The sequence below is a fragment of the Physeter macrocephalus genome, chromosome 7 (assembly GCF_002837175.3).
Source record: "Physeter macrocephalus isolate SW-GA chromosome 7, ASM283717v5, whole genome shotgun sequence".
NCBI lineage: Eukaryota > Metazoa > Chordata > Mammalia > Artiodactyla > Physeteridae > Physeter > Physeter macrocephalus.
The window spans coordinates 12,830,625-12,845,359 of NC_041220.1; positions in this window are offsets into that span (position 1 = coordinate 12,830,625).

Below are 14,735 nucleotides of genomic sequence, written 5' to 3' on the forward strand. Positions count from 1 at the left end.
GCTGAGTCAGAGACAAAGGACTGTTTTACTCATGACATAGCAGGTATTTTAAATGTAATGTATGCTATGGCTCTGCTTGTCCCCAAGTCCCATTGATATTTTATGGAACAGCCCCGGTGGATGCAGGTAGTTTATGTCAATGAGGAACTCGAACCTAGAAAATTCCAATCTTTTAATGAGGGCTGCTAGAAAACCTGCCCTACCTTTGCCCAGAGGGAGACACTATTATCCTGGACAACAAACGAATCTACCTCTGCCCCAGAAGGAGATACAGTCTCTATCTTTCAAGGCTGTTTGCTATACAAATATTCTTGAGAAGATAGCCTGGAACAAAATCTGTCAAGGCCTCTAAGAAGATATATGGAAATGTGAGCGACCCATGAAGAATTGTCTCCAACAGGTAAACTAAAAAAAAAAATTATGCAAGCAGGGTTTTGAAGGGTAGGCCTAAATAATGTTCTAAAACAAGTAAAGTTTTTAAGCTGAGAGTCAGCAGAAGAAGGGGAAGAATACTTTATTTTAGTATTATGTTAATAGGTAGATCAGTTAGAAAATGTAAAATATGAACTGATGAGGGTCTGTAACTAAATAATGTCAGTGAGAATTAAAGTTCATTGGAAAATTCAATGAAAATTATGCAGAATTACTAATAGGACATAATGACTTACTGTGGGAAATGAAAGAAAAAAATATTTTTAAATGACATCATTCCTACATATAAAATTTAATAAATGAAAAATGGGCATCTTAAGTACATTTAAAAAGAAGGATATTTTGAAAGATATTAGGGCAATTGGTTAGCTATTTGAAAAAAAAGTCATCATAGGTTTGTATTTTACATTGTTCCCCAAAATAAGTTGTAGGTAATTGAAAAAAACATATTGAATTTGAACAAATACATAAAATAGACATATTAGAAGAAAATACTAGAGTATATGTTTTCTCCATAATTACATAAATAAGTAGCAAAACCAGAAAACAAATATTTATGTTATTGTGGAGAAAATCTTCCTAAATACACAAACAAATGCAGAATTCATAAAGGCAAGCATCTTATAACACTTTACCTTTATTTATAATCATGCCACTTTGAGGCTATTTTTGCATTTTACTCTATTTGACATATATTTTCAACCATACAAAATATTATTAGTTTTGTCTTAGAGTCAAAAGTAAGTTGTATTTACTCATGTATTTACCTTTTCCAGGGCTATTCTTCCTTTCCTGAATTTTCTTACTTCTATCTGTGTACCTCTTAGAGTTTTGTGTAAAACAGACAACCTCAAATTATAGTGGTTGGCTTAAAACAATTGTTCTATTGGGCTCAAGTTTCTATGTATCAGCCTGACTGTGGCCTGGCTTAGCTGACAGCTAAGTTCTCTCATGCTTCTGTGGTCAGTTGCAGGTCAACTAATCGCAGGATGATCTAGAATGGCCTGCCTCACATGTCAGGTAGCTGGTAAGCTCATTGGTCTAGGATTTATTTCCATGGGGACTTTATTCCATGTGGTATTTCATCCTCCACTAGATTGGCCCACCATTTTTCACATGCTGGCTTCAGAGTTCCAAAGAGTGGCTAGAGCAATTTATAGCCTTTTTCAAGCCTCTGTTTCATGTTTGCCAATTTCCAATGGCCAAAGCAGTAAGTATATCTGTGTATTAGTTTGCTAGGGCTACTATAACGAAGTACCACAGACTGGCTAGCTTAAACAACAGAAATTTATTCTCTCACAGTTCTAGAGGCTGGAAGTCCAAAATCAAGATGCTGACAGGGTTTGTTCTTTCTGTAGGCTTTGACTGAACAATCTGTTTTAGACCACTCTCCTCGGCTTGCAAATGTCTATCTTCTCCCCTTCTCTCTTCACATTGTCTCCCCTCTATATATGTCTCTGTGTCCAAATTTCCCTTTATTTAAGGAAACTAGTTATATTGGATTAGGAGCCACCTAATGACCTCACTTTAACTTGACTACCTACATAAGAATCTTACCTCAAATAAGGTCACATTCTGAGGTACTGGTAGTTAGGACATCAACATATGAATTTGGAGGGGTTACCTAATTCAATCCATACAACCTAGCAAACAGATTCAATTGGTGATACAAATGACTCAGATCTTAATGGGAGGATCTACAATGACAAATCGCAAGGAGGTGAGTGGAGGAAGGTGTGCTTATTTTGGCCACTTTCACAATCTACAACAATCTAAAATCATCTTATTTTTTCCTGGAAAATACTTTCAGTATTTATTTTACTGAAAGACTATTATTACTACTTTTCCCTCATGTTTTTGTTTTTCTGAAAATGTCTTTATTTCACTACATCTCCGAAGCTGATTTTCAGTGAGTATAGAATTCCAATTTGCCAGTTCTTTTAGCACCTTAAGATGTCATTGTGCTGTCTGGCTTCCATGGTTTCTGATTAAAAAGTGGCAATAAATTTTATCATTTGTTCCATGAAGGTAATGTGTTTTTTATCTATAATTTATTTTATAATTTGTGCTTTGGCTTTGGTTTTTTATCAATTTACTTCTGAATACTGCATAGATAGAATATGTGCAGATCACCATGATTGTAGCTAGATCTCTTGTTTTGTGGGAACTGGAATATTTCTATATTTCTCTTATTGTTAGGGCATTACCAGAGAAGGAATCTCAGCTGAAAGTCTAGGTTGCCTTATCGGGGCTCCTACTACTTGGTAAGTCCTGAGATCCAATTTTTGTCTCTCCAGCTAAATTAATTTCTTGTATTCTTTGCTTAACTTTTTATCCTTTAATTAACTATGTTCTGCTTGGATTCTCAATAACTTGCCCTGGGAATATGCAGTTAAGAACCAGCAAATGCCTCGAAGAGAAGTTGCAGGAAAAATAGCACTGTACTTTCCATAGTTTTCTTTTCTCCAGGATTCTGACTCTTCAAGTCATGGCTGCTTTGGCAGCCTTGAACTCTCATTTTTACCTGTAAAGCCCTGAGAGACTGCCATAGACTCTAGGATGCTGTGTTCTGTTTGGCATTTATGTTTACTGTGGAGAATAAGCAAAATGCTCCAAAAGGAAATAGAGATCTCACCTCAATGTGTTTCCTTCTCTGACGAAACTGTACCCGTCAAGATCTGGCTGCCTTGATTGTTCTCTGGTGTCTGCAAACAGATTTTTAAAATATTATTTAAATATAGCTTTTACAGTTGCTGTCATTAGAATAGTGAGTCTGATATACTCTATTTTGTCATAGTCAGAAGCAGAAGTTCCCATAACATTTAAAGGTGAACCAATGTTTGGGCGTGCACACACACATATGCGCACGGGCGTGTGCACACACAGGCACACACACCCCCCACACATGACTTACTTATGGACCATATGATTTCAAGAATAGACTTCTAGGCAAATTAGCTCAAGTTTAGATGGATACATGGGACAGTTACGGAACCTAATTTCTAAATGTACAATGTAAAGCTGAGAATGTCATATAAAAATCAGCTATTTTTGAGATTGAACGGTCTACTTTTTAAATACTTTTTGCTCTTTCAGTGAATTTACTTCGTTCTTCTACTTTTTTATGAGAGCCATCTAATTTACTTGGCCAAAAGTTGGAGGCAAATCCCAAGTCCATTGACCTTATAGCTCCAAGGCCTATCTCCAACTGGATGATTTGATGTTTATACCTATTTTTAAAAGAGAGCATTTGGACTTCCCTGGTGGCACAGTGGTTTAGAATTCACCTGCCAATGCAGGGGACACGGGTTCGAGCCCTGGCCCAGGAAGATCTCACGTGCCACGGAGCAACTAAGCCCGTGCGCCACAACTACTGAGCCTGCACTCTAGAGCCCAGGAGCCACAACTACTGAGCCCATGAGCTGCAACTATTGAAGCCCATGCGCCTAGAGCCCATGCTCCACAACAAGAGAAGCTACCTCACTGCAACGAAAGAGTAGCCCCTGCTCTCCACAGCTAGAGAAAGCCCACACTCAGCAATGAAGATCCAACACAGCCAAAAATGAATAAATTATTTTTTTTAAAAAAAGAGAGATCATTCTCAGCGTTGACAAATATAGGAAACAAGTATGCTCTCACACCAATTTCATCAGAACCCATATCCTCTTCATTGTCTCCGTATTTCTTATGGATACATTGTATGTGCTCCTGGCCATGACCAGTCCCTCCATCCCCTCTCACTTATTTGAGGACAATACTTCAGCAATTGTCTTCTTTCTCTCCTACACGATCAATTTTCCCTCTCCATTGGATCACTTCCATTAGAATATAAACTCTGTTATGGTTTCTCCCATCTCAAGAATAAGTATGCAAATAGGGGAGAAAAATTAAAACTTTATTTTTTTACTTTTCTCTCTAGATATTGCCTTTATTTATCACATGCTTTTTGCAGCAATACTTCTTGAAAGCATTGTCTATACATGTATTCTCTCATTTTTTTCTAGAATCCACCTGATCTAGGATTTGCCATTTCCAATCCCCTGAAACTGCTCTTGTCAATGTCACCAGTGAACACCTCCAACGACTAATAAATGCAGTGATCATTTAACTTGCTCAGCTGGCAGCATTTGATCATTCTCTTTGGAAGACTTTTTCACTTGCTTCTGGGACACTTCACTCACTGGTTTCACTCCTACCATTATCCTAGACTTTCTTTTTTAGTCTTTTTTTGCTGGCTCTTCCTCAACTTTCTAACCTAGAAATATCAGGGAAGACCAGAGCTCAGTCATTGGAATACTTTTCCTTTTTTTATCCCCCCACCCTTCTCCATTTGTGTTTCCCAGTATCCTAGCTTCCAAATCTGTATTCTGAGATTTCCACTTTTACCTCTCCATTAATTCCCAGACTCACATATCCACTGCCAACCAACCTTTCCACTTAAGTGTCCAATAAGCATGTCAAATGTAACATGTCCAAAAGTCTGCTTTTTATTCTCCCCTCAAAACTCCAATGTGATGATATTTGGAGATGGGGACTTCAGGAGGTAATTACATTTAGATGAGACCATGAGGACCCCCATAATGGAATTAGTGCCTTTATAAAAAGAGAAAGAGACACCAGAGCTCTCTCTCTCTCTCTCTCCAATCTCATGCACCAGAGAAAGGCCATGTGAACACAGAGTAAAGGGGCCAGCTACAAGTCAAGAAAAGGGCTTTCACCAGAACCTGACCATGCTGACACCCTGATCTCAGACTTCCAGCCTCCAGAACTGTGAGAAAATAAGTTATCTGTTGTTTAAGACACCCAGCCAATGGTATTTTGTCCTGGAGGCTGGAAGTTGGGTTCTAGAGAGACCTTCTTCCTGGCTTGCAGAAAGCTGCCTCCTGCTCACTGTGCACTACGTGTACTTTGCTCAGTGTGTGCAGGTGAAGAGAAAGAGAGAGAGATTGTTTCTTATAAGGTCACCAGTCCTATCAGATTATTACCCTATCCTTATAATTTCATTTAACCTTAATTACTTCCTAAAAGCCCTTTCTCCCAATATAGTCACAAGGAAGGTTAGAGCTTAGAATTTGGGGGTAGACACAATTCAGTCTATAGCAATTATATAATGTATGCATAAATAAATCTTACGTTGATTATTTTGATTTCTCTTTACTAGAATGTAAGCTCCATGACGTCCTAGACGTTTGTCTGTTTCATTCACTGCTGTATTCCCATTGCTAAAAATTCCCATTAAGTGTGGAACTTAGAGTTCAAACATATATGCAACTGTAAACTGGTAATAAATTTCGAGAGGACAGTTTGGCAACATACATCAAAAGCATAAAATGACCACATTCTCTTTTTGGTAATTTCAGTGTTGGGGATTGATAATAATGAAATAAGCATTTGCTTATATTCAGCATTTTTTATAAGAACAAAGATTGAAAACAACCTTATAGCCACATCTACTGAACTAGCTCAATAAATTATGACATTATATGGTAAAATATTATACATCAATTAAAAATATCAAGCTAAAGAATAATGTCACAAAACATGTTTGAAATATACTTTAGGTAAAAAAATTACTAAAAGAATAAAAATACCTACTTACTAATATGTATATAAAATGATAGAGAAAAATGCTCAAATCTGTAGAGTGGTTTCTCAAGTTTACTATTATTACCAAAATTTATTCTGAAGCAAGAGCCTACATTTTCTAAAATTTTTACAAAAACACGTTAACTATGCAATCATAAAGTATATTAAATAATTTTATTTAAGAATCAAAATATAAATCATTAGAAGAAAATGTAAATGATCATTTTTAACTTTACATTGGAAAACATGTCTACACTAAAATGAAAAAGTAAGAGATCGGGGGGGGCGGGTAAAAGTTTAAAAAATGACCTTTATAAATAAGAAAAATCTAAGAACACTGTCACAGAAAACAAAGCTTGGACTCAGATAAACTACTATCCTTGTTCTGAGTTTATTTTTAAAAGTTAGTAAATGCTCTCTATTTGAAAGAAGATTGCTCTCTATTTGAATACTGCTGCATTCAAAAGCTATTATACAAAATACAGGCAAAAACAAAAAAAAAAGCAACTAAAGAAGGATTATACTTTAAGGATGACAAAGTTTACACAAAATTCAAAGGTATAGATGTTATAGTTTGGACAGTTAGAAACAGACTGCCAACATTCTAGGTCATCCTGACACAAACTCTTCCTAGAATCAGTTTATACAGATGTTTCATTCTATTTCTCATTTTGTGTGAGGTGAACACCAAATCAGCTGAAAAATTCCACGACAACATACAAGAAGTCCTGACTAGGGCTTCCCTGGTGGCACAGTGGTTAAGAATCCATCTGCCAATGCAGGGGACACGGGTTTGAGCCCTGGTCCGGGAAGATGCCGCAGAGCAACTAAGCCCGTGCACCACAACTACTGAGCCTGCGCTCGAGGGCCCGCGAGCCACAACTACTGAAGCCCACGTGCCTAGAGCCCGTGCTCTGCAACAAGAGAAGCCACCGCAATGAGAAGCCCGCGCACCGCAATGAAGAGTAGCCCCCACTCTCTGCAACTAGAGAAAAGCCGGCGTGCAGCAACAAAGACCCAACGCAGCCAAATAACTTAATTAATTAATTTTTTTAAAAAAAGAAAGTAATCTTGTCAAAAGCTTTAAAAAAAAAAAGAAGACCTGACTAAATGAAATGGATGTCATGCCCTTGGAGGAAAAGGTTCAATACTGTAAAGATGCCAATTCTTTCCAAATTAATACATAAATTCAATGAAAATTCACCCCAAATCACTTTTTGATTTGTTTGATTTTTTGTGGTGTGGTTTTTTCATAACTTGACATACTGATTCTAAATTTCATCTCAGAAATTAAACGTGTGAAATAGCCAAGAAAATAATAAGGAGAAAAAGAAGAAGAATGGAGAGGGACATGCACCATAAAACTTTATTAATGAAAAGTATGGTACTGATGGAGACATAGGCAAATAGATCAATGGAAAGCATAGAGAATAAGTGTATATGAGAATTTACTGTGTAATAAAGGTGGCATTTCAAATCAATGAGGAAAGCTTTGATTGATTATTCATGAAATGACTACCCGTTTGAAAACAAAGGAAAAGTATGTTTTCTGTATTATATTACACACAAAAATAAATTTGTGAGGTTATATATGGAAATAAACTATGAAGTACTAAGATACAGTAGAATATTTTTCTAATTTTAAGATGTGAGAAAGCATATTTAAATATTTTATAAAGCCCAAGGAAAAGTAAATGTATAAATAGGATAAAGTAACATTTTTAAATGTTTATGTTGTGTAAGACTCCATAAACAAACTAAATACACTAAGAATTTTTTAGGTGAACTATTTTTATTTATTTACTTATTTATTTACTTATTTATTTTTGGCTGTGTTAGGTCTTTGCTGCTGCGCGCAGGCTTTCTCTAGTTGCAGCGAGCGGGGCCTACTCTTTGTTGCGGTGCGCGGGCTTCTCATTGCGGTAGCTTCTCTTATTGCGGAGCACGGGCTCTAGGCACGCGGGCTTCAGTAGTTGCAGTACACGGGCCCAGTAGTTGTGGCTCCCGGGCTCTAGAGCACAGGCTCAGTAGTTGTGGTGCACGGGCTTAGCTGCTCCACGGCATGTGGGATCTTCCCGGACCAGGGCTCGAACCCGTGTCCCCTATATTGGCAGGCGGATTCTTAACCACTGCACCAGTGAAGTCCCTAGGTGAACTATTTTAAAGCAACTTTTAGCAGTTAATTAATACCGTAGTACTAATTGCATTTGTACCATAGTTTTGTAGAGCTACTTACTAGAATGTGTAAAGAATTTTGAACAGCCTTCATATTGAACGCTGTGGTGCCACCTCCTTAGGAAAGAACTTACGCTGCAGCTCTTTGTGAAGTGTTGCCACAGACAGCCCTCTTTGGGATAAAGTGTGTTGAAGAAGCCATCTTGCCTAATGTCTCACCCTCCTCTGGGGCACCCTGTATCCAATAAGTTAGACAGTGCTTTGCCACAAACGCCTGGAAACTCACCCCAACTCAGGACAACTCGGAAGGGCCATCTCAGTTTGACAGTTGACAAGAAGTTGCCTGAGACCATTTTGAGAAAGTGTCACAAACCAACTTTTCCCTTTAATCTAGCTCCCTGCCCTGCCCCACAGGGATATTTCCTGGACAGTAACCTGTCTCGAAGTCAACTTTCTGGGGAAACTGATCTGCAACTTGCTTTGATTTATTAATTCCAAATAGAAAATAAATTATTCAGTTACAGGAAGAAAATATATGGGTTTCTTGAGGGATCTTACTCTAAGAAAAAGCTTGAAAACACCTAAATATTCTAACAGGTTGTATACTATATACTATATATATACACACCTACATGTATGTATATACATACATGTGCATGTGTCATTGTACCAGTATCTATTATATCTATTACACAGCATTTAAAATTTGCTTGCAAATAATTTGTGATAACAGGAAATTTTTCTGTCACAATGTTACTTGGAAAAAGTAAGTAATAAAATCATTTATGTAGGGTGATTCCTATCATGTAAATACATGCATAGGCATAAAGATAAAAATAAATATACAATCATTTTTTTTCCTTCTATATTTCTAAATTTTCCATATTTTCAGAAATATCATACAACTGGGATAATACTTTCTATTTTTTATAAATCTTTAAATGTTGACCAAGAAAGATAATTATAATTACCTCTAATTGTTAAAGAAAGAAGTTAAAACTCAGTATGAATTTGAAACTCATTAAAACAAAATCATGCCCCAGTTCACATAACTAGTATCATCAGCAAACTTTGGAATCAAACTAAGTCACTGACTTCAAATCCAATACTCATCAACTTCAGCATGACTGAATCGTCTATATTATGCAATAACCATGATACATCCTTAAGAAGTTGTAATATATATGCATATAAACTCGGGATTTTTATAGTCAACATAAACATGGCCTGAGCTGTATGAAATACTGTTATTAAGATTTAAAAGTTAACAAAAATACTACATAGATTTAAAGATATCTCTTAAATGTATGGTCCTTTACCTGCAGAATATTATTGTCTTAACATGTTTAATCTAGAATACCTTGTGCAGTGGAAGAGCATTCAGCAGGTTCTGAAAAATTATTTAAAAGTAAATTCTCGGCTTCCCTGGTGGCACAGTGGTTGACAGTCCGCCTGCCGATGCAGGGGACGCGGGTTCGTGCCCCGGTCCGGGAGGATCCCACGTGCCGCGGAGCGGCTGGGCCCGTGAGCCATGGCCGCTGAGCCTGCACGTCCGGAGCCTGTGCTCCGCAACGGGAGAGGCCACAACAGTGAGAGGCCCGCATACCGCAAAAAAAAAATAATAATAATAAATTCTATGACTGAGAAACTTAATATTTTAACTTTTTATTTTGAAATAATTTTAGACGTAAGAGTTGCAACGGTTGTAAAGCAATTTCTCGTATTCCTTTCTCTCAGCTCCCCCTACATTCATTTACTACGGTTATGTTACATAACCGTAGTAAAATTATCAAAATTAGAAATTAACATTGGCACAATGCTATTAACTAAACTACAATAATCCCTCTTTATCTACGGGTGATACATTCCAAGACCCTCAGCGGATGCCTGCAACCACAGATAGTACTGAACCCTATATACACTGTGTTTTTTCCTAGGCATACATATTTGTGATGAAGTAATTTATAAATTAGGCACAGTAAGAGATTAATAGCAATAACTCAGAATAAAATAGAAGAATTATAACAATATACTGTAATAAAATTTATGTGAATGTGATCTCTCTCTCTCTCTCAAAATATCTTATTATATAATTTTAATGCCTTTTCCATTCTGAACTAAGCACTTATCACGAACTGTGACCATAATTTTTGCAGTTTGAGGTGCAACAGTAAAGCTAGCATAAATTTCTTTTTCCTTCTTCACAATTTCACCAACAGAAGATTCATTCTTACCGTAGATCTCAGGAACCTCAGCATACGATTTTTTCTTTCCTTATTAAGTAGTAAACATTCACCTTTTCACTTAAACGAAGCACTTAACGGCTTCTCTTTGGCATATCCAAATTGCGGATATGCCAAAGAGAAGTTGTGGCTCGCGGGCTCTAGAGCGCAGGCTCAGTAGGTGTGGTGCACGGGCTTAGCTGCTCCGCGGCATGTGGGATCTTCCCGGACCAGGACTCGAACCCGTGTCCCCTATATTGGCAGGCGGATTCTTAACCACTGCACCAGTGAAGTCCCTAGGTGAACTATTTTAAAGCAACTTTTAGCAGTTAACTAATACAGTAGTACTAATTGCACTTTGGGACCATTGTTAAGTACAATTAGGGTTACCTGAACTCAACCATCGCGTCACTGAAACAGTGAATCGGACAACCAAGATGGCTGCTAAGTGACTGGGAGCGGATACGCTGGACAAAGGGATGATTCACGCCCCAGGAAGGATTGCGCGAGATTTCATCAAGCTACTCAGAATGGTAAGCAATTTAAAACGTATGAATTAAATATTAAATTTCCCACTTACTGTTAACATTAACAGCGGCCAGCTGAAACCACGGACAGTGAAACTGAGGATAAGGGGGGACTACGGTACATACAGAGTTTATACAGAGTCCGCTAGTTTTTTCATTGATATCTTTTTTTTTCTGTTCAAGGATTCAATCCAGGATCCTGCCTTACATTTCCTTGTGGTGTCTTCTTACTCTTCTCGGATCTGTGACAATTACTAAGTCTTTCCTTGTTTTTTATGACCTTGGAAATTTCAGAGAGTCAGATCGGGTATTTTGTATAGAATGCTCCTCAATTTAGGTTTTTCTGATGTTTTCTCATGATTAGATTGAGGTTATGGATTTGGGAAAAGAACACGGCTGTGAGGTACCCTCAGTGCATTGAAGTTAATATGTGCATGATGATAATATGTTTTATTACTAGTAAGATTAACCTAAATTACTTGGTTAGGATGGTTTCTGTCAGACGTCTTCTTGGTAAAGTTACAATTTAATTCTTTGTAAATAATATTCGTTGGTGGAGATATTTTGAGACTATGAACATACCCTCTTTCTCAAACATATCCTGTTTCTCCTTGATCTTCACAATGGTCAGTGTTTCTAGTCAACAGTAATTATCATTGTGGTGTTTTTTTCTTTTTTCTTTTTTTGGGGGGAGCTGAGCCGCACGACATGTGGGATCTTAGTTCCCCTTAGTTCCCCGACCAGAGATCGAACCCGTGTCTTCTGCATTGGAAGCATGGAGTCCTAACCACTGGACCTCCAGTGAAGTCCCTCACTGTGGTGTTCTAATGTTTTTCTATTTCCCTTGTTCCTTCTAAATTCATTAATTGGAAATTTTTCATAAGGAAAATCTGTCCCTTTTCCAGCATTTGATCACTTGTTTATATTGGTTTGGACATATGAATATATTTTTTTCTTTATGTTACAATTCAACATTATCATTATATTTTTGCTGCTCAAATTGTTCCATTTTTGGACATTGGGGCTATTTCTGGTCAGCTCCTGTGTCTTTTCAATAAACCCCAAGCTTTTCTTTGAAAGTTCCTTACCTTCTAGGATTACAAAGTGCTCCAGTCTTAACTTACATTTTTGTGTGTGTGTCATCCCTAGCATCAACTCTTCTCTAAGAAGCCCTGGTTCCTTTTATTGGAGAATGTTATTTGGAAGTCAAGATCTGGGCACTAAGTTTTCTCATTGCTGCTGGGGTGTCGTTCTGTGTAGTTGCATTCAGAAGACAGAGTTTGAAAATACATGTACATGTGTATACTAACCCATGTATACACACATGTCTATTCTATCTGTGTGTGTGTGTGTATGTATATATATATATATTATATATATACATACACATACACACACATATTTTTTTCATACGGGTATATCTGAATCCTCTTCAGGACCACAGGTTTCTTTCTATTCCCTCTTTGCTTATTTATGACATATCTCTAACAGTGGTCCTTATCCATAATACATTTGCTCATTTATTCATTCGAAGCATAAATAAAAAATAGTTTCAGAATTTCTAACCCACACCCTGTGAAAAGTAGCTTTATCAATTAGAAAACAGTGTATGTATAGTTTTTTGTTGTTCCTAGCCTTAGAATATCCAGTGAAAACAGTGTTTTCTAAAGTTACTCAGGCCAGCTCCTTTGTTTCCCACACACTGTAGTTGGTTATGTCATTCATTTGAAATAAATTTAAATTATGTTGTCACAGTCTACATTCTGTATTGCACTTCCTTTATATCCTGGTAGTTTTTTTATTTGCAGCTAGCAAAATTCACTCATTTTGTGTACAGTTCCATGGGCTTTGACAAATGCATAGAGGTGTGTATTTGCCAACCTCAGTTCCATATAAAACAATTCCATCATCTCCAAAATTACCTTATGCTCCTCCCACCCCAAATCCTGGGAACCACTAATTCATCCCTATAATTTTGCTTTTTCCAGAATGTCGTATAAATGAAATCATCATAAAACATGAAGGCTTGGGGTCTTGCTTCTTTCACTTATCAAAATGCATTTAAGATTCATTTATGTCATCGTATAAAACAACAGTTTATTCCTTTTTGTTGCCAAGTAGCATTCCACTGTATCATTGTACCACCATTTACTAATTAACCTCTTCAAACCCATCAGGGTTCTTTCCAGATTTTAGCAGTTATCCATAAAGCTGCTACAAGGGTTTGTATACAGGTTTTTGCATGGAGATAAGTTCTGAATTCATGCGGGCAAAAAATAAGAAGTGGATTTTGCTCAGTCATTGGTAAGTAGGTGTTAAACTTTACAAGAAAGAGCAGAACTATTTTCTCAAAGAGGCTGTACATTCCCACCATCAATGTACGAAAATTCCAGCTGCTTTACATATTTGTAGTTTTTTTGTTTGTTATTGTTATGCTAATAGCATTGTATTAATAACTCATTGTGGTCTTAATTTGCATTTTCTGATGATTAATAATATTGTACATCTTTTGAAATACTCAAATGTCAGTATTTTTGTTCGTTTTTTTTAATATTGAAGTATAGTTGATTTACAAGGTTGTGTTCGTTTTTGCTATACAGCAAAGAATATATATACATATTCCTTTCAGATTCTTTTCCATTATGGCTTATTACAGGATACTGAATATAGTTCTCTGTGCTATACAGTAGGTCCTTGTTGTTTTTCTATTCTATATATAGTAGTGTGTATCTGTTAATCCCAAAGTCTTAATTTATTCCTTTCCCCCTTCCCCTTTGGTAACCATAAACTCGTTTTCTATGTGTGTGAGTCTGTTTCTGTTTTGTAAATAAGCACATTTGTGTCATATTTTAGATTCCACATATAAGTAATATCACATGATAGTTGTCTTTCTCTTTCTGGCTTACTTCACTTAGTATGATAATCTCTAGGCCCGTCCATGTTGCTGTAAATGTCATCTTCATAGTTTCCTTACTGAAGTGTGTTTTCAGATTCTTGGCCAATTTTTTATTATGTTGTTTTATTTTCTTGTGGAGCTTTGAGAGTTATTTATATGTTCTGGATAAAAATCCTTTACAGGGTGTGTGATTTTCAAATCGCTTCTCCTATCACGGTTTGTCTTTCCATCCTCATAAATGTATTGTTCATAGTGTAAATGTTTTCAACTTGAATATAGTTTATCTTTTTCTTTCTGTTATAGATTTTTCTTTTGCTGTCTTATCTAAAAACTATTTGCCAAACTCAAGATCACAGAGATATTCATTTGAATTTTTTTTTAACTTAAGGGCTTATTTAAAGGATTTTGTTTTATTTTGTTTTGTTTTGCATATGGATGCCAATTCTATTATCACTATGTGTTGAAAAGAGCATCCCTGTCTCTGACACATTATATCTTATTCCAGCATTTATGAACCTTGACAGGCTAATTTGTTAGCCTACAAGTAAGGTAAAATCTCAAACCCTTCATCGTTTTTGACCACAAAGAGTTTTTAATGTCATGAAATGGGCACGCCTTTTCTTCTGCTGGGCCTTCAGTGTATAGGACTGAGTTATTCTGATTAGGAATTGGAGTGGGCTTTAGGTTTGTTGTTGCTATGGTTTCAGTATACCACAGGCTTTCAATTCCTTGAGGGATTATTTTGTTTATTATGGGAGTTGATTTGCTGGGTTTTTCCCCCAATATCTGCTCCACTCTGAGCTTTAGGTCATTCTTCTGTGCTGTACCTCAGAAATGGTCTGTCTTCTGCAAGTAACTCTTCATTCATAGGACACTTGCTAACCTAGTGGTGGAGGT